The sequence below is a fragment of the Oryctolagus cuniculus genome, chromosome 3, assembly GCF_051225735.1.
Source record: "Oryctolagus cuniculus isolate XC-2025 breed Fujian yellow rabbit chromosome 3, ASM5122573v1, whole genome shotgun sequence".
NCBI lineage: Eukaryota > Metazoa > Chordata > Mammalia > Lagomorpha > Leporidae > Oryctolagus > Oryctolagus cuniculus.
This window is the reverse complement of record NC_142869.1, coordinates 30,325,520-30,345,356: the sequence shown is the minus strand read 5'-3', so window position 1 is coordinate 30,345,356 and position 19,837 is coordinate 30,325,520. Positions and strand designations below refer to the sequence as shown.

Here is a 19,837-nt window from a genome sequence, read left to right as displayed (position 1 = left end):
ATAGGAACTAAGATACTACAAATGTAATTCTTGATGACCAACTTCCTAGTGTAACTGATCCCTAAACACCAGAGAGATTAGATAGATTTCATAAATTTGGGGAATACGTATTTCTTTTTTCTTTTTTCTTTTCTTTTTTTTTTTTTTTTTTTTGACAGGCAGAGTGGACAGTGAGAGAGAGAGACAGAGAGAAAGGTCTTCCTTTTGCTGTTGGTTCACCCTCCAATGGCCGCTTCGGACGGTGCGCTGCGGCCGGCGCACCGCGCTGATCTGATGGCAGGAGCCAGGTGCTTCTCCTGGTCTCCCATGGGGTGCAGGGCCCAAGTACTTGGGCGATCCTCCACTGCACTCCCTGGCCACAGCAGAGAGCTGGCCTGGAAGAGGGGCAACCGGGACAGAATCCGGCGCCCCGACCGGGACTAGAACTCGGTGTGCCGGCGCCGCAAGGTGGAGGATTAGCCTAATGAGCCGTGGCGCCGGCCTTTTTTTTTTTTTTTTTTTTTTTTTTTTTTTGACATATTTCATCTATTAGATGAATAAAATGATAAATAAATATCACATTCTACATGTGATATCACATTTCTTACATTGCCACAGAAAGTGTTTCATGATTTAAACCAAAAATAGAAAACATTGAATAAAATGCTTAGTATCTTGGAGAATTTCAACCTTTTCAAAATAATTGTAATGCTAAGTTTAAAAATTACTTAAATCAGATGGAGTAGCATTGACTGACTTCTCCCATACTTCTAGCTCTCCAACTCTATTGCTGGGGCCTAAAGGAATAGCAAGAGCTTAGAATATTGAGGTAAATTAATTTTCAAGACTGATAAAATGATAAACAAAATAATTCATTTTAGCAGTTCAGAAAAGAAATCAAGAATTTAGATCTAATATGCGATGTAGCATTTGATTTTATAGCATTTGATTGTGTGTCAGTATTGAATCTTCCATCAAATTGTAATGGCTCTACTTGTAGAGACCTTTGATAAAATGAAGGTTCATTTCCTGCTTCCAGAAAGATGAGCCAAGAAATTCATGATTCCTGAAGACGGTTCTGCCTCACTGACTACTAAATGAAAATATTTAGTAAAACGTTCTCCATACTCATTCTCTTAATTTGCCTTCACGGCTTCCCCAGCTCTGTTGCAGGTACTCAAATAGTTCACCTATAAACAGGTTGTACTCCAGCAATGAAAGAAACACATTTTTTTTAAATCAACTTTTAGGTAATTGCAAAAATGGAGATAAGTTTACAAGTTATAACTAAGGAATCACCAGTGGATAAAAGGATAAAAAAAAAAACACTGCTAGAATTTTTTTTTAAAAAATGAAAGAATCTTTTTAAAGCCTGAATTAAAGAGAGATGTATTCAAAATAGCCATTTATAAATGTGCCAAAGATGAAAATTCTAATAGTACTATATTTAGATAGTTACCCAGGTCTCAAATTAAATGAAATAAGTGATTTTGTGTCATTATTTCTGAAACTGAGTCCAGAGTTAAGACTTCTAGGTAGTAATTTATGCTATTTATGTATGTATGTATTTATTTAATCATTTTTGAGAGGTGAGAAGAGGGGGAAAGTTAGGAGATGGAAAGAGGGAGAAATCTCATTGATTGGATGATTCTTTAGGTGCCTGCAACAGCCAGAGCTGGACCAGGTGGAGCCAGGAACCAGTAGTGCAATCCAGCTTACCTATGTGAGTGGCAGGCACCCAATTATTTGAGACATCACTGCTGCCTCTCAAGGTATACATTGACAGGAAACTGGAGTCAGGAAATTGAGCTGGGAATTGAACACAAGCACTCCACTGTGGACACAGGTGTCATAACTGCTAGGCCTACATGCTTTCTCCCCATTCATGTTTTTTATGTGAATTTTAATTTCAGTTATTCATGAAGGCATGAATTCATACTGACCGAATATTTATTGCATACCAGTTATATACCGAAATCAGTTTCTCTGTACTTGGCATGTAGTAATTAATACAACAGGCAAACCGTCCTGCCTTCATGAAACTTACAAGTGAATGGAGAGAAACAATGAAGAATAAATATAAACATATAGTATATTAGAAACTGACAAGCATCAGGCAAAATAGAATAAAGGATATTGGACAATGGAATTACAGATTGCGGTATTAAATATAATGATCAGTTGAAACCTCACCGAGAAGGCAATATTTGAGGGAAGACAGACTAGAGAAAGGGGTTATTTGGCATAAAAGTGTCCCATACCCAAATTTCAACCACAAAAGATTTTGATTTATACTAAACATGGATGATGTAATATGACATTGATTCAGTTTTCTGATGCACATTTAAGATCCACTTTGGTATTTGGTGATTCCTAATGATATAAAAACAGGAGGGTAGTTTTGGATTTTGTTAAGACATGCACTTTATTATCATGTATCTTTCTCAGATATGGGTTAATTTGAAAGATTTTAAAAACAAAGGTAAAAACCCAAATCATTAAACAATGGAGTTTTCAAGAACATGGGAACATGTATCTCATCCATATAACTCTATTTTTTCTTCCAAGAATAGATTAGGTAAACAGTAAATAAAATCATATTTTCTTCCTCAACAACAAAATACTTGTGTTTATGCACATTATTTAAACATGAGCAGATGTAATCTGAAGTAATACTGAAAATAAAAATCTGTGTTTCTTATCCTATAGCTTTGGTGCACAGCATATTGTTGTCATAAATAATCTTAAATACCTGTCATAGAAACATGGAAACTTGTTAGTTCTATGTTAGTTTGTTTGCTCTGTTACCTTGTAAGTGTTAGGCTGAATTGCAAACTAGCTCAGAAGTCAAGGGATTGAATTTCTGCTCTACCCTTACCACCTCTGTGTCATTGGACACATTGCTAACCCTAACTGGCCCTATTTTCTCAACTGTAAGACAGCAGTCCTTAGCTCTCAGAATTGTTGACTAAAATAATGTGCTCAAAAAGGTTAGTACACTATAGAAACTAATTTGCTTATATCATATCTGTGTTGTTTGTGTGTGTGTGTCTCACGTTGATTCCGAGAAAAGAAGCTTTGTGATACTGTGTGCTTTGAAAGTTTGGGAAAATATCAGGAAAGAGGCAGAATTTTAAATGCACAAAAGGAAGGATAAGATATGGGCTAAAAAAGTAGACAAACCTGAAATAAACTAGCAATTATAGCAGGTGTCAGCAAGAGTTATTTGTGAAAGAAACTATTTGGAAAACATCTTAAACTGTCCATTCTTTTGTCATAATATTATAGTTCTGTAAGGGGTGCTGTAGACAAATTCTGTTACTAGTTGATGTGTTCCTAAATATGTATTTTCTTTATTTTGTTCCCTTCATTTATTTTTTTACTTACAGTTTCCATTTATGCACTAAAACTCAATGTAAAAAGCCATCTCTCTACTGGGGAAAATATTTTCCTACAATTTGTTTATTTAACATACATGTAAGATCATATGGTCTTCATTGATACAGCCATGGTTGCATGATATGCTTACAAAATGATTGCTCATAATAACTCCTTTTAAATGATTTTCACTGCAAACCTTAAAACTTATTGTAAACAAAGAGCTTCTGAGCCAATGGGACTATCATATTTATTATTTTGAGGTATACCATACATTAATAGATCCACACATCTTAATTCCTTTCCCTCTTCTCCCCTCCATGATTTGGCCACCCAAATCAATAAAACACTGTGCTTCTTCCCAGGCAGTACTACCCCTCCACCTATTCCCCAAAGATAGATTGGAGTAATAGTTTTGTCTGTTCTTGAAATTCATGCAAATGGAATAATACATTATATACTCTTTCACTCATCATGCTTATGAGATTCATCTAAGTAGCTGCATGCAAGAGTAATTTTTCTTGTTTCTTTTCCTGTTTAAATGTGTAGTAATCCTCTTACTATGTGAATATAGCACAATTAATTCTATTATTGACAAGTATTGGGTATTTTCTAATTTTTATGCTATCATGAATAAAGCTATTAAAACATTTTTGTAAATGTTTTTGACGGCATACTTATGCATGTCTCTTCTCTCAGTCTACTAGCAGTGGACTTGCTCATGGGACAGACACATATTGCTAGCTATTGTCAGAAAGTTAGCTTTGCTATATATTGCTAGATAGTCTTCGAAGTAGTTTTGCTAATTTAAATGTCCACAGCAATATAGGAAAGTTCCAGTTGTTCTACTATGATAGTTTAAAAATTTTTATAAAGTTTTTATTCTCAACATAGTTCTTAAGGTGATTTGATAAATTGAGGTAGCAATTATGTTTCATAATTGCAGCTCACATGATACCTTTACGAAAGACCTTTCAGTTCAATTTACTTTGGCGTAAATCAGTGAGTAGAATAGAACCTTAGAGACATAATCAGTTGCTAAGCATAGATGATAATGGCATACAAAATCCAAATATGGCTGTAGGGCTAGCTATTTCACTAACCTGCAGTCATTATTTGGAAACAGAAAATAAGAAAAATTCCTCTCTCTCTCTCTCTCTCTCTCTCTCTCTCTTTGCCTTTCTCCATTTACATCATTCTATTGTTTTCATCTTGGTAAATTAGATAAAAACACTGTTAAGATAAAGAAAGCAAGATATTTTTAAAAGTACCTGTGCAGTTTTCTAGTGAATTATGAATATCTCTGATATTCAAAATGGTTTCATAATCCAAAAATAGTTTGAAATGCATTTTCTACTTGCATTTAAGAATATGGGGAAAACTGCACCGACACTTCAAGTGAAATTGTGAAGCCAAACCCTGATCCTGATGACTCAGAAAGATTAAAGTTGGATTCAACAGGAATTGGAGAGTTGTTTCGATCATCTTATCTTACGCTTCTTCCTACCAGCTTAGAATAAATTCATCCTCCCCACTGCAGGCCAAGTCTAATCATACTCACAGTGAGAATGTCAGAGAGGACTATGGTTCACCCAGATGTCAGTTTGTTCTTTGCTTCTTTACAGACTTACATTTTTTTTTACTAGATTCATTCTTCATCTAAGTCTAGTGGTGAAAGTGAACACCTTGGTTTAAAATATTTTCTACTAGTTACATGTATATAAGACTTAAAATAAATGTAAAGTAAGACAAATGATAAAAGAACTTATGGCCTATACAATATCAATGCATTTTCAAACTGTAGTTGAATAAATAGTCTAGCTCAATGGCATATTATGCCTAGCAAAAGTAAATAACAGGGCCAGTGCCGTGGCTCAATAGGCTAATCCTCCCCCTAGCGGCGCCGGCACACCGGGTTCTAGTCCCGGTTAGGGCACCGGATTCTGTCCTGGTTGCCCCTCTTCCAGGCCAGCTCTCTGCTGTGGCCCGGGAGTGCAGTGGAGGATGGCCCAAGTGCTTGGGCCCTGCACCCCATGGGAGACCAGGAGAAGCACCTGGCTCCTGGCTCCTGCCTTTGGATAGGCGCGGTGCGCCGGCCGCAGCGCGCCAGCCACAGCGGCCATTGGAGGGTGAACCAACGGCAAAAGGAAGACCTTTCTCTCTGTCTCTCTCTCTCACTGTCCACTCTGCCTGTCAAAAAAAAAAAAAAAAAAAAAAAAAAAAGTAAATGACAGATTACATAATACACAATAAGCTGCTGAATGTTGTCTATCTCAATCATGACAAAATAAAACCAAACCAAACCAAACTTGAGGCAGGAGACAAGTAATTCAGGGATTCTATTTTTGGGGGAGAAATTTTTACCCCCAGTAATAAATGTGTCCATTATCTTCTATCAAAATCCTTTCCATGAATTTCCCAAATATTGATTTGTTAAATAATTTTAACAGCTATGTTGATGGGGTATAGTTAATTGATATATTTTGTTATGAAAAACAAAAACCCTGTGAGTGATTTATACACTCATATATTTACCCTTTTGGTGCTTAGTGATTGCTCTTTTATATTCTGACCAGTTGTTTTTTATCACATAAATCTTTATCACATAAATATTTGAATTTTTTGAAGATATCATGTTAATCCATTTTCTCAAGCAATTTTTAAAAACTGTAATCTAGAAACCTCTATCAAATTTATCAAAGAATTTGAGAAATATTTCTAGAAAAAATTTCAGATCCTCAAATGATTCAGAAAACTCATGACATTTGAATTTAAAAAGTGAACAGCTTTTGGAGCCATGCTTCTAATAATTGGTGGTCATCTGGAATATGTCACAGAATGAAACTGATAGTTAGCATATTTTAACTAGTGGTCATGGAATTCAAAGACATGCTGCCTAGAGACTGGAATTTTAAAAATTACTTCATATTTTTAGGGAAAAGTACTTTATTGAAATACAATTCATATAACATTAAATTCAGCCTTTTAAAGTATACAATTAAATGGTTTTTGTAATATTCAGTTATACAATCATAACCATCACCTGATTTCAGAGTATTTTACTCTTAAAAAAAAAAAACTTGTAACCATTAGCCATCATTCTGCATTGCCCCTTGTCCTCAGGCCCTAGAAACCACTAATATAGTTTCTGTGTCTATAGATTTGACTATTCTAGGTATTTTATATAAATGGGATTGTGCATTATATAGTCTTTTGTAACTGTCTCCTTTTACTTAGTATAATGTTTTTGAAATTAATTCAGGCTGTAGTATGTGTTAATATATTTTTATTGCCTAATAATGTTCTACTACATGGATATACTGTATCTTTAAGTTTCAATTGTATTAATATTATTTTTGAAAAATCATATTTGCATAAATTTATGGAATCTACTGAGATATTTTTCTTTGTTATGGTACAGTTTTATTATCTATAGTTCTCTTCTGTGTTAGATTTTATACATTTGTTCCTCCTACATATTTTCTACTTTGTCTCCTCTGACTTATGTCTCCCCACCTTCCCTACTCCACCCCTGCTAACCACTGTGTCATTATGTGTGTCTGTGTTTGAAATTTTTTACAGATCTCATATGTAACTTTGACCATGCAATGTTTTTGTTTCTTTGCCTGTTATTTCACCTAGTATAATGTTTTCCAGGCTCATCCACATTATGGCAAATACCAAAATCTTGCCCTTTTGTAAGGCTGAATAATATTTTATTATGTATAAATAACACAGTTTCCTTATCCATTAATCCAGCAGTGGAAACTGACATTGTATCCATATCTTTGCTATTGTGAATAATGCTTCAATAAACACAGGTGTAATTTTTTGTTTTTGTTTATTTTATTTGAGAGGTAGAGTTACAGACAGTGAGAGGAGGAGACAGAGAGAAAGGTCTTCTTTCTATTGATTCACTCCCCAATTGGCTGCAACAGCTGGTGTACCTATCCAAAGCTAGGAGCCAAGTGCTTCCTCCTGGTCTCTCACGTGGGTGCAGGGGCCCAAGGACCTGGGCCATCTTCCACTGCTTTCCCAGGCCATAACAGAGAGCTGGATCAGAAGTGGAGCAGCTGGGACTTGAACCAGTGCCCACATGGGATGCTGACACCCCAGGCGAAGGATTAACCCACTGCACCATGGCGCCGGCCCCAACAGGTGTCATTTTTATAACTTACTCTATTCAACTGTGCATCATGTTATGGCTTCTCTAAGTATTAGGTCAAAACATATGAAATTGCCTCTTTGTAGGTAAGACATAATAAAATTTCAGTATTTCATGTAATTCAGACTAAAGTGAAAACTATGATGCTTTCTTTTGCTGTTTGACCACATTACACTTTTTGTTTGGATCAACTTTGTTGGAAGAAAAGATATCATCTATAGCAAATAAGGAAACATTTGGAATTTGGATATCAAAATAATTTGCAAATAACATTTTCCTATTATATTTACAATAACAAATTCAAAATGAACATATAATTACTATTTCTATTTTTAATTTTTAAAGTACACATAGTTATTATAACTGGCTTGGTGAAAAATGATTTGAAAATACTTTGGCCATTAGTAAGTATTAATTCATTATCTTTTTTTAATTTTTAAAATGTAAAAACTGAAATTAAACTTATTTAAACACAAAATCTGATATTTCAAACAAGCTCATAGATTCAAGTGTAAATATGAAATTCATTTATGTTTCATATATACCTTATAGCAGGAAGTCAATTTTATTCAATATTTTAACAATTTTGTATATGGAACAAAGTTTTATGATGTGGACATTTCCACATGTGGAATCATTTTGGTACCTAAAAATATTGAGGTTTGCAGCATTTTTTATTTCAGATTTTTGGAGTAAGATGCTCCATCTGTACCAACCTCATTGGCTAGCTCCATGAAGGCAGTCGTCTTTACATGTTTGGACATTGGTGGAGCCAAAGCACCTAAAACTGCCTGGACCACAGAGGCACACAGAAATATTTTTCAAATGAATGAATGTGAAAATCACAGTGGGGGCTGGCATTGTGGCATAGTGGACAAAGCTGCTGCCTGTGATGCCAGCATTCCATAGAGGTGCTGGTTTATGTCTCAGCTGCTCCCTTTCTGACCTAGCTCCCTGCTAATGACCTGGGAAAAGCAGTAGAAGATTGCCCAAGTGTTTGGGCCCCTTCTACCCTTAGGGGACACCTGGGATGAAGTTCCAGGCTCCTGGTTTCAGCCTGGTCCAGCACTGTTCATTGTGGCCATCTGGGGAGTGAACCAGAGGATGGAAGATCTCCCTCTCTATTTCTCCTTCTCTTTCAAAAAAAAAAAAAAAAATCACAGTGATGAACTAGAGTATCTAAACCCAAGAAAAATCACTGAATCCTACATTGTTTTCCCTATTCTATGCATTGCTTCCCTCATGAATATCACTTTTTATTGGAGTATAATCACTCATTGCCATAAAATTCATATTTTGATGATTTCCATTATAGATATTCATTTATTTAAAATAAAGATTTCTGCTTACTTTGAATTTTGCAAATTATCTAGCATAGGGCTATCAGCTCTTCATGCTCAGAAGAGGGAAAATGGAATAGCAACTAAGGATTGTGCTGGGGCATGGCTGCAATATTCATTTTCTAGTTAAGAAAGCCCTAATCAAGAAGATCATGTGAGAGCAAAGGCTTCAAGGCGGTACGAAAGATATGCTTCCATTATTCATTCCTAAACAGTTTAAAGAGTTACGCACCAATACACAAATTAGTTTGTTTAGAGAATGAAACCATGGGTCTTCCAAAAGAGCCAGGGGAGTGAGTTCACTTAATTTGGGAATACAGTTAAACCAGATTCTTGCACATCAGCATCTGCAAAGATACAGATACACCAGAGGGGCAGAGTCATATGATCTCATCCAAGTGAGAGAAAGAAGGTAAAGTTAGGTCTCTGTTTACTTCCCCCACTATAACTAATGCTTCAAAGTAGTAAATACTGTTTCACATTTGTCTCATCCCTAGAAACTATCAAGTGTCTGAAAAATACATATATGTGTCATCAGAGTTGGTTAAATGAACTGGTGAATTGTGCTAAGGTCTAAACTATTGTCAAAGAGAGGAAGGGAAAGAAAAGAAACACAGTTCAGCTTCATAGGCATAAACATGAAAATCTAAAAATTCATGAGTCTCTCAGTTATCTGTCATCTTGTATTCTTAAAACATGACATATTAAGAGCAGAAAGTATTAAGTGTTTTTGAAAGTTGTGCTATTTCTTACACTAACCAGGACTAGTATGTGAGTTTATGCGATCTGGTGGAATATGATACATATTTCAAGAAATGGTAATTTTATACATCATTTTTGTGTGTTCATAAGTGAACAGATGACAATATATTGTCTGAAATCACTGAATAAAAATAAGCATTTAACAGAAAGATCATGTTTCAAGGAGCACTGGGAGTGGGAGAAATACTAGCCTGTGTGTAGGATTCACTATGCCCTGAAATCTCTCATAATTATTGCCTCTGGTAATCATATTTTTAAAAATGTGATTTATTCGTGTTATAGCTGCTGTACTGGAGGAAGAGAATGATAATGTTGGCAGCAACTGTATTTTAGATAGAAAAAATGTAGCGTGACTCCATCTACAGATGAATTAACCTAAAAGCAATGAGTCATAAGAATTGAATTTTGAAAGGACACTTTTGAAAGAAAGTAAAATAATAAAATATCAAGGTCAAATCCTAACCATAATTTTTACTGAGTAGTTCAGAAAGATTTTAACAAATACTGCGCCCTCCAGTGGTTGTTTTTGAGTCAATGTTCCTTTTTTTTTTCTAATTTTTTTTTTTTTTTTTATTTTACTCGGGCTTTCAATTTTGCAGCTTCATTGTTTCGGATAACCTCAGGACGTTTTGGAATGTCCGTAATAAGGGGAACTTTGGGGGGTCTGCCTCAACATGAAAGGTCATATGTGTGGAAAGAATGATGCTCACAATGACAGAGTGCCTAGTATATGTTGATTAAGTTCAGGCTCAACAACGTAAATCTACAAAAAGGCAATCATGTTTGATTCATGTGATTGCCAGATTGGAAATGAAAGAAAAGCTGTTTCCATAATTACCCCATATTCTTCAGACCTCAAATTCGTGCAGCACGAATATTAAGCAAAGCTAGTTCTCAGAATGATTGCAATGTATTTTAAGGAGGGAGAGTACTGCCTTAGCAAATAAAAGGTTTACAGGATCAAAGACAAAGGATGTTTCTGGAATCTGTTGCTTGTAAACAGAAGAGAAAGAAGAGAAGGCGGGTCACTCAGTGAGAGAAGAAAAGCAGGGACTGAGTCAGGAACTGGCTGGTATCTCTATTTGGTGACCTTGGTCAGACTGCCTGGGCCTCAGCTTTCCCAGCTATGAAACAAAGAGTGTGGGCGAGGTTGAGTGATTTCCATGAATCTAGTATATAGATGTAAGCAAGGAGTGGCAGGATCGATCTCATACAAAAGAACCATACCTTAAATATTTATGGAAGCAAAATTAGCTAGGGATCAAAAAATGCAGAAGAATGGCTGAAGGAAGAGTACAAATTCATCTTAATGAATTCAAAATGTAGCATAAAACTCATAGAGACAAATCATTCCAGAAGGAAGATTCTGTCTGTAAATTCCCTCCACTGGGTCTCATCCCCCTCGTCTCTAGCATCAGCTTGTACATTCCCCTTACTTTCTGTTTCTGGTAACCATGGAGATGCTCCCTCCCAGCACCCTTGTTCTCAGCTGGTCCTTTTGGTAGACGTCGAATTTTGTTCCATTCACTGGTGCAGGGCGTTAACAATGCCGTAAAAATAATTAATTTATTAACAGTTTCCTCTTTCCTTCTTCTTCATGAAATAAATGCAGGGAGTTACTCCACACTTAACCTCCCTACATAAGGGGCACTGTAAAACAGGAATATTTAACTGTTAATTTCAGTTGATAGCATGAAGGGATTCTGATTATGCTAGAGATTCAATTCTTCACCTTGGCCCTTAGGGACTGCACAGTTCCAGTACTCAAGCTAGTTGCCATCTCCTTTTGCTTTTGTGTGTAAACGGAATAAAATAGATTGTCCACAAAATCACTTATCAATCCTGGTTTCCTAACCCTCTTTGTGTTTTGCTTTCGCCCTTGTAAGGAAGACATTGCCAAGTGCGCAATTGTCATAGTTACAAGGGGAATTAAATTTTCTGTAGGAAAATATATGTAAATATATGCATTTCTCTAACGGACACATTTATTTTGTAATATAAACTACCAATATCTACCAGTTTTAAAAATATTCAAATTATTTGCCAATGACAAAACATTAAATAATCTCCGGCATCCTCCATGAAGTTAATAAAAACACTTATAATCTATCATTTACTCACGTCCTGTTCATGCAGTTTACCTTGTTTGTAAATCATCTGTGCCTGAAAACTGTCCATTTAAGTTTTCAGCACGATGTGTGTGAGAGAGAGTGTGTGCGCGCTGCGCGCGCGCGTCTGGCATTAACACAAAGGAGACCAGATGATGACATTCATAGGCTTATAGACTCGACTCCAGGGGACACACTTGGATGGAGACAATTAAAATGCCTGTCAGGCATTTGGTACCAGAAGCCCCTATGGCAAACCGCTAAATCGTAAGCCACGACTGCATCCTATTGTCAGTGAATGATGGCGGAGCTGAGTGGCTTGTCATCATTCTCGAAAATTCTGAGGCTAGTGAGCTCTCTCTCCCTCTCCCACTCGCCTTATTTTCCTTTTCGCCACTGCGGGGACTTTTTCTAATTTGCAGCTTCCCTTCCCCGACACACACAGACGCGAGCTGGTGGCTTGCAGACTGCGTCTGTCTGGAGCTGGAAAGCCAGGGAGCCAGCCTTTGGAGATAATGGTCCTGGAGGAAGATTCTGCAGCAGTTTTCAAAGGCTAGACTTGGGGGGTGTTGCTGCATATGCGCTGGTAATGGTTTGGGGCTTTTTATTTTGTTTTGTTTTTATTCTGTTTTTCAAAGGATCTGCTTTATATGATCTCCGAGTGAAATGCTTTTCAATTCATTATTGAGCTTCTTAAAAATTCAAGTACTGCATATTTTGTACTGTAAATCGTAAGGCATAGACTTATTTGGATATAAAGAATGCTTTTGCTTACTGGTGAGTTGCCATTTTTGATATTTATTTAACAAACCTATATATTTTTTTCCTTTTGTTTTCTTTCAATAGATTCTTCCTCTTGTCTCCAACCGAAGAAGCATTGACTGGGAACTACTCACTCAGAAAATTAAAAGGTACCACATGTTTTGTTTGGATGTTTAAATGAGGGAAAATCAGGGAAGAATTGGAAAATGTTCTTATTTTAGTTAATCTCTCCACAGTTGGCCTTTTATCTTTAAGGCTATGTTGATTATTGTCGATAGCATTTATGATTTCCGGTGCAAATAATACCATTATCCATATTTATTTGGATTAAAAGAAGCCTGAAGAATTATGTCTTTTGTCTATATTGTAAGTTATTTTTAAGAAATCAGCATATCTAATTGTTGGAATGTAACATTGCAACGTTTTTTAAAATGTCCAAAAATCTCCATCTTAATAAAAATTCATCAGTTTGATTTTAAGAGAAATATATTAACTAAGATTTTGTATGGAAAAATCCTCCTGATGAATGATTTTTTTAAATGGTTAAATGAAATGGCTTACCCTTCCAATGTAGAATGAGCCATAAGAGATGGAAACCCAGGAATGACTCAGTATTGTTGGGTTTTGCAAATAAAAATTCTAATTTCTTCATTGATGCTTTAGTCTTTAACAATTGATATACTTAAAGGTCATGGTTATTATTTATTCAAAGAACTGATTTTATGTATGCTTTATTCAGAACTGGCAGCATAAGAAAGTAATCCTTTATCTTGCCATGAAAGCAGCCGAATCCATCAATTGTGGGCCTTATGTCTTATATGAAAAATATTAATTTCCAAATTCAGCATCAAGATTCATATTGATTTGAGAGGGCAACATTGGGCATTACATATTCCTTAATTTTTTAACATTATCTTTAACTTTAGTATATTTTCACATCAAGAAAGCCTATATTTGTGATTTGCCTTTAAAAAAAATGGAAGACATTTTCTGCTTTACTGAGATGATCAATAGCGCCATTAAAACATTTCCTTGACATCCATATAGTATTTCCCCACAAGATATCAGATGAAAATATTGCATGCAATAAACTTAGGTTTTATAATATACTTTAAAAATGGCTGGTGTTCAACTTGCTGACCCTGAAATGCCCCAAGTAGGTGATGTACACCTGTGAATGTAAAGATTTGTAGCAGCTGAAGGAGACTAATGCATTGTCCTTGGCTGATTTTCTCTGCAGTGTATAATCATGAGAAATTTAATTTATTCATTCCACAAGCACTTCTTAAGAGCCTTGCTGCTGTGGGTAGTGATTGTGGGAGAGAAGTAAGGGGCAGATGACACTGTCTGCAGCCTTCCAGAGTGTAGGCAGCATCACATAAGAATTTTGAACAGGAGAATGAATTCTGTTAAAATAAAACAGGGTGTTCTAAAAAAGGAAATTACTTGGTTTCAGATACTGACAAAATTGAGTAGGCTAGTCTCAGAAACACATGAAGTTATATTGCATTTTTCCTTGGAAATAACTTGATGGAATCGTATATGAAAACCCAAACAGAACTTACTATTCCTCCTTGATGTGGTACAATCTATGAGACCATTCTCCTTTTAGGTTTCACTTAGGGAAGTGAAAATTTTTGGTATTTTCTTACCTAACTAAATCCATACAGCACATATTTTACATGAGGATCCATTTCCTAACCTTCAGACTCATTTGGCAACTCATTATGTTAATTTTGAACTTTTGAATATTGTAAGAATTGAAAAGGATATTATTATTAATTAACTGCTAAAAAATGTCTTCAGCATATCGTCAGTAGGAACTATTAAGCTCTATTACTACTTATCTAGTAATTGGAGAAGTGGCGTATGTAGAAGAGGTTGCTGGTGCCTAAATTTTCTAGAACCATTTTAAAATTTATCTAAGGGTGTGCTTACAGATTTGTGTAAAAAAAAAAAAGCAGCCATCAGATCAGAATTTGACTATTGGCTTCTAATCAGATATCTATTTATACTGATTGTAAAACAATATTGTCTTGATGATTAATTCCTTTGATGATTTGCTCATGTATTTAGTACATATGATAGTACCCAAGCCACAGTAGGAATCTAATAAATATTTTAAAATTATTAAATACATAAATGAATTCATAAATATTTCCTTTATTTTTTTTATTCTTGCTTTTCATGAGACTATATACTTTGAAACAGATATTTGATATTTTTAGTTACTTAAAATATTTTTAATATGTCTCTGATAAATAATAGTGAATTGGATGTTTAGCACTAGGTATAACAGCAAATCAATCATGTGTAGGCATTTCCCCAGGTGATATGAAAGAGGATTTTTTTTTAATTTTAGGTTAAGCTAGAAAGAATTATTGAAATGTCCCCTTCCACTTTAATCAACTAGGGGGAAATGTCAAACTGCAGCATGAGCTTTCCTTGTGGATGCTTCCTGAATACTCTCAGCCTTGACTTTGTTTATTGCTCAACATGGCTTCAGCCAAGAGTCTGCTGCAGCAGAGAGGAGGGAGCCTTTTTTCTCTCTCTCTTTCTAAATGTAATACTAGAAATGATGTCATACTTAATGAGTCCATAATGAGCAACAAAACATTTAAGAAATATGCAAGAAATCTTCAAAAAGTTCACAGAAATGCATATTAGCTTTTAATTCTGTTTTCCATGAACTTTTTGAAATACCCTTGTAGAGAGATAGAAGCATATTTGTAGATATTCACTCTGTATAATTAAGGAATCTGCAAAGAAACTTCTGGAATCCTAGTAGCTTTATAGAATTTTCATTGTTAAGAAAGCTATAACTTTTTGTTATTAACTATGTACCAGATCATATCCTAAGCCCTTACCATATATTATCTCATTTAACTCTCCCTGTACTCTTGGGAGGTAGGTATGGTCATCAATTTACAGATGAATGAACTGAGACTCCAGTTTTGCAATCAATCCTGGTCTGGCCACAGAGCCCTTCATATAAACCACAGCACACTACATTTTTTTTCTGGCAGATTTTTTGGCACAGTCCTTTCCTTAGTCATTTATTTAAGCAAGCAATATGCAAGTATATGTTACTGTATTCAGGTGAATATACTTGTATATGTTACTATGTTTTCAAATACAATGGCATTCAATAGTATTCATAAAAATATAAATATTTTATATTCAAGAAAAAAATTTGGAAATAAATCATGAAACTTTAAAATAAGTTACTTTGTAAAACATTTTTCTATGTTATTACCATGTAGTACTATTATTGAATTGCATAATCTATATAAGAAAATTAGCCAGATAATTCACATGCTAAATGGCATAGCCAATTTCTTAGCATGCAGAGATTTTATTTTTTTGGTGAAATGATGACTAAAGATTTAAAAAGCCAAACTAAATAACAAGCAGGAAGTTTATAATGAACAGTAGAGAAAATACCACATTCAAATTTGAGGACAATGTACTAATACAGAAAACCCACTGAAGGACTAACGATTACACAAATGTGTATTAAGACCCTCTACTTTCAAAGGGGTTTACATGCAGTCAGATACTTCCAGAGCTTAGTTGGGAAAGGCAGTGTGCAGTAAGGAAGTAACACAGACTCATTGGTACCATAAGAGAAACCTGAATCACTTCTTAAGGAACTTCATTCCAGGGCAAGACGACTAACAACAGAGAAAGGATCCACAGGCAGTGCTTTATGGAGAATGACTCTTCTCAGGCGGAACTTAGGAAAGAATGGAAGTGTTCAAGGTGGAAGAGACTAAAGGAGAGTTCATGGATGAGCCACAGGAAGAACAGACATTAACAAAGGAATCAAATGAAGTAAATATGTTTCGAAAGCATAGAGTGATCTCATTTGTACTCTAGAGTACAGGACAGAAGAAGGGAACTTAGAAGAAAAGGGTAGAAATGTCTGTGAATACTGTCAAGTTGTGCCACATGAAATAGAAAATTATTACCCTTTTTTGAATACAAAGTAAAAATTTCATTCAGCACAACTTCATATGTTGGACAGGGAGTTTAAATGCCAAGTGAGAGGGTGGTTTTTTGGGTTTTTTTTTTTTTTTTTTTTTTTTGGTATTCAATGGAAAGCTACTGACTGCATTTGGAACAGATGATGATTCTCAGATGATTTCTTATAGAGCTCTGTGTGAGACTGAGTTGTGTGTGACAGCATGTTAAAAAATCATCACTGTGAAAGATAGAATAATCCTGAAAAAAAAGTTCCAACAAGGGTGTTGATTGCAGACATAAGAAAGAAGATATACAAATGAACAATGTTTGTGAGCTCAGATTCACATACAAAGAATAGTAACTTCTCAATTTGTAGGAAGAATGAAGAGCAAAAGAAAAAAAGAATCAAAGGTGCCTCTGAAGTTTGAATTTGGTTTCTTTTCCCAGGGTTTGGGGTAGAGGGGAATGCAAGTTTATTGAAAGAAAAAGTGCAGTGAAATTTGTTGAAAGTTTAAGAGAGAGAGGGAACTTAAACACATCTCCTGCCTCGGGGACAGGACCAAGTGCAGAGTGGAGTCTCTGGGTGTTGTAGTTTAGACAGGGTGCATCCATCTTCCAGCTGCTGTCTGGCAGTTATCATCTCTGCTGGACAGGGGGCATGCCTTCCTTTTCTTGGGTCTTTGCCTTGACGTTCTCAATGATGAGAGAAGGGTAGCTGAGAGCTATGTGGGGAAGAGGCCCTTTTTCATTTGTATTGTACTTGTAGTCTGTAACAGATAGTCTAGAATGTAGTAGTCAATAAATGCTAAATGAATGAGTGAGAGTGTGAATAAAAAATGAAGTCTGTTTAGCTCAGGATGGCTGGACATGTGGGTAGATTGGGCTAGTAGATTGTAGAACGTGTAGACCCCAAGCTGAGAAAGGGAGTTAGGGAAGTGAATGAAATTACCAAGAAAGATAATGAGGAGAAGACCAGAGATTTAACTCCTGGAAGCACATGCATTTAGGATACAGAATGAGGGACAAAACTTGACAAGGTTGAAGGAAGGGTTTCTTAAAAAAAAAAAAAAAACAAAGAAGAACAAAGGCAAGATAATAGAAAACAATCAAATGCTCAAATTCTCGAGAAAATAAGTGAAGAACAAAAATAAAGACTTCTGGATTTATTGTTTATTTGACAAATGTTATCTGTATAAAACAATAAATTCAGATTTAGTAAAATTTAAAAGCATATAAGAAGAGAGCCGGCGCTGCGGCTCACTAGGCTTACTCTGCCTGTGGCGCCGGCACCCTGGGTTCTAGTCCAGGTTGGGGCGCCAGGTTCTATCCCGGTTGCTCCTCTTCCAGGCCAGCTCTCTGCTGTGGCCTGGGAAGGCAGTGGAGGATGGCCCAAGTGCTTGGGCCCTGCACCCGCATGGGAGACCAGGAGAAGCACCTGGCTCCTGGCTTCGGATTGGCGCAGCGCTGGCCATAGTGGCCATTGTTAACCAACAGAAGGAAGACCTTTCTCTCTGTCTCTCTTTCTCACTAACTCTGCCTGTCAAAAAAAAAAAAAAAAGAAAGAAAAAAGAAATAATAGTCACCTTCAGCTACACAATCCAGAGGTTATGTTTAACTCTTTTAAATATTCTAACTTATTTACTTTTGTCTTAATGCATAGAAATTTATATAATTAAGATCAGAAGGATACATTTTAAAATTCTACCTTTTGTACCTCAGTGGCATCTTTTACGGAATGTTGCCATCTACATAGGTTTATCTCACATAGACATTGAACATGTTTATTCCCTATGGTTTTTATTCTTTCACTATCATCATGCTGCAGTGGAATTGTTTTTACATTACTCTTACATGATAGTCCAAATTAATTCTGATGGATACTTCCTAACAACAAAATCACTGTATTCTATATTGTCAAATCCTTGGCCAGATAAATTCAGTGGTTTCAAAATGAATCTTGGATTTCCTCCAAGAAAGGGAAGCTGAGATTACATTAGCACCTGCCATGTGCCAACATCTGTGACAGGCACTTCAATTATCACAGTAACTCCAAAGTCTATTCTGTTATACCCTCATTACAAATGAAGAGGCAGAGACACATTTCAGAACTAATTTCAAATCTATATCTGCCTCCAAAGTAGTCAAATTATGGGGATAAAAACAAGAACTTGAGAAGTGGGTAAATAAGGGTATGAAAACAATGCCAAAGTCCAGAACTCAAACAAAATAGAGATAAAACATGGAAGGCAAGGAGACAATGAGTTCAGACAGTTTTTGCTGCTTTTTAACATGGGGAGGCCAACGCCGCAGCTCACTAGGCTAATCCTCTGCCTTGTGGCGCCGGCACACGGGGTTCTAGTCCTGGTCAGGGCGCCGATTTTTGTCCCAGTTAGCCCTCTTCCAGGTAAGCTCTCTGCTGTGGCCAGGGAGTGCAGTGGAGGATGGCCCAAGTCCTTGGGCCCTGCACCCCATGGGAGACCAGAATAAGTACCTGGCTCCTGCCATCAGATCAGTGCAGTGCACCAGCCACTGCGCGCCGACCACGGCCATTGGAGGGTAAACCAACGGCAAAGGAAGACCTTTCTCTCTCTCTCTCTCTCTCTCACTGTCCACTCTGCCTGTCAGGGAAAAAAAAAAAGGCAATTCCAAGCCAAAGGTAGAGTGGCAGAGCAGACACAGAGAGTGTACTAAGAATGCAAGCAGAAAAAGCAGGCATTTATAAAACAGTGTCCAAATGGATTTGGACTTGGCAAGCAACATGCATCTCCTTGATAGACAAGAGCAAGAGAACATGAGTAAGATTTTTCAAGTGGAAAAGATACAATATAGGGGATCTCACATATTTAAACTTTATTAGATATTAAATACCAAATTCCTCGCCTTTTTCCTGCCCTCATGGAATATCCCTTCTAGAGTGGTGAAGTAATCAGTGGATAAAATGAAAATATTTAGTAGGTGTCTGTACAGAGACTGGATCGGAAGGGGTAAGTGTAGACACTGGGAGATTTAAAGCAGAGGTGAGTAACTGGGGATCTTATTAAATGATCAGTTTGGAAACACTAGGTCTGCAGAGGGGCTGGAGGTGATGTATTCTGACAGGTTCTCAGGTAATGTTGATGCTGCAGGTCCTTGGACCACGGCTTGATGAGTAAGTTAGAAGGCAGATATTCAGGCGAGAGAAAATAGACATGATTGTTATGAGAACGATGTGAGTCCTTGTGAAACAGCAGCACGTAGTCTTAAATTTCTTTGATGATAAGAGAGACAATTGCTCCTTTTACTCCTGAGCTTTTTCAATTACAGCCAGTTGTTCTATGAAGGAGCCACTAACCTCCCTAATGAGCTACTGGATGTCACTCTTCTGGCCCATGCTCTGT

The 19,837-nt window shown here is 36.3% G+C and overlaps 1 protein-coding gene and 1 long non-coding RNA gene across 51 annotated transcripts in view; one reads left to right on the top strand and one right to left on the bottom strand.

Moving 5' to 3' along the window:
• Nucleotides 1-19,837, top strand: part of MAP2 (microtubule associated protein 2) — a 313,061-nt gene that overhangs the window by 147,706 nt on the left and 145,518 nt on the right. For 35 of the 50 annotated variants that reach the window (XM_089329964.1, XM_089329963.1, XM_089329960.1 and 32 more), the window contains exons 1-2: nucleotides 12,114-12,318; nucleotides 12,579-12,643. The gene's annotated coding sequence lies outside the window, so the exon portion shown is untranslated. Of the gene's footprint in view, nucleotides 1-11,864; nucleotides 12,319-12,578; nucleotides 12,644-19,837 lie in introns of those variants that run through there. The other 15 variants (XM_089329961.1, XM_051849208.3, XM_008259081.5 and 12 more) reach the window with 4 other exon arrangements.
• The window catches only part of LOC108176883 (uncharacterized), a 168,762-nt gene that overhangs the window by 87,868 nt on the left and 61,057 nt on the right, over nucleotides 1-19,837 (bottom strand). The window lies entirely within an intron of this gene.